The sequence below is a fragment of the Meriones unguiculatus genome, chromosome 4 (assembly GCF_030254825.1).
Source record: "Meriones unguiculatus strain TT.TT164.6M chromosome 4, Bangor_MerUng_6.1, whole genome shotgun sequence".
Taxonomy (NCBI): domain Eukaryota; kingdom Metazoa; phylum Chordata; class Mammalia; order Rodentia; family Muridae; genus Meriones; species Meriones unguiculatus.
In genome coordinates, this window is record NC_083352.1 from 74,551,051 (window position 1) to 74,552,641 (window position 1,591).

Here is a 1,591-nt window from a genome sequence, read left to right on the forward strand (position 1 = left end):
AGCACCCACATGGTGGTTCACAACCATCTGTAATGAGACCTGATGCCCTCTTCTGTAGTGCAGGTGTACACGAAGGCAGAACATTGTATGTGTAACAAATAAACCTTAAAAAGAAGAACACTTAAAAATATTTATACTTATACCCATAATTTAATGTTGCATTCTTCTCCTCCTCCTTCTTTCTTTTTCTTCCTGTTAATCAAGTGTCTTTTAACATTTTCTAGATTGTTAATTATAGAAAATTGATAATAAACCAAATGTAGCCACACACACTGTTCTTACTAAGATAAAAATTCACAGGGGACATAAGAGAGGATATAGGAGAAACTAAGTACCATGGGTAACATAGATCTTACACACATACCTGACAATTTTCTGGATAGCCATCGTTCATTTACACAACTATTTACATCTACAGTATTGGAGACACAAGAGACAAACATCAAATGGCTGCCTCTATGACTGTAGAAACTCAGTTAAAGCATGAAAGCAACAGTGTGTTTCTAAATCAGCCAACCCTGCGTTCAAGCTTTAGCGCTGCTTTCAACTGAGAGAGGCTTCTTCTGCAGAGGCTCAAAATGGTCAAAATGCTGGGAATAGGTGCTGTGGAGTGCTCAGCCCTAAACAAGACATCTATATCAACTTCTTACAAAGTTCAGAAACCAAGGAAGAGGAGGCAGAAAGAATTTAAGATTGGGGGGAGGGGAGAGAAGCGCTATGAAATACGTCTGCACATAACACAGCCCTTTTACTCAGGGACTCCCAACAACGGTGATTACCTGCAGAAAAGAAAAAGGAAAGGTCAGGAGGGTAGGAAGAGGACATGTTGGTAGATATCCAAGGGGAATGGGAGAGAGGATATGTTGAACACACTTTGTTCACCTGTATGAAGTTGTCCAAGAATAAAAATATATTTAAAAGTAAATAAAAGTAATGGATGTTAGTGTCTCAGTTAAAGTTTCAATTACTGTGAGAAACATCTTTACCAAAAGTAACTTGAAGAGGAAATGGTTTATTTCACCTTATAACTGGTTAAATGGTATATTTAACCTTATAACAAGGAACCCTCCAACACTGAGGGAATTCAGGGCAGGAACTCAAGCAGAGTCTTAGTGGCAGGACCTGAAGCAGAAGCCATGTAATGCTGCTCACCAGTTTGTTGCCTTGGACTTGCTCAGTTTGTTTTCTTACATACATTAGGAGTAACATCACCCGCAATGGGCTGGGCCTTTCTTCTTCCCGCATCAATAATCAATCAGGAAAACACACATCGTATTTAAAATATTTTTATTTGTCAGATACTAATTCAAATAACAAACTTCCTGTTGTTGGAGAAGGGAACTGGGTTTTGGCATGTAGAGTCCTGAGCTGTGTTCTGAGCATTGTCAATGTCTCCTTGTCTTTACAGTACAATGCATGTCTAAATCCTACACAAGGCTCTTAATGATCTCTGATGGGACATTTCATTTTCCTTAAACATTTTCCTTAAACATGACTTACTATAAGCCTATCCTGTCCACTGGGTGCATCAAAAATTCAGGGACCAAGCGCATCTGGGTCACCACCACAGCACTCTCCCTGCTGTGGTACG

At 39.5% G+C, this 1,591-nt stretch overlaps 1 pseudogene; it reads right to left on the reverse strand.

Moving 5' to 3' along the window:
* The window catches only part of LOC110562345 (ribosome biogenesis protein BRX1 homolog), a 2,209-nt pseudogene extending 1,815 nt beyond the window's left edge, over positions 1-394 (reverse strand).
* Between the last annotated feature and the right edge of the window lie 1,197 nt (positions 395-1,591).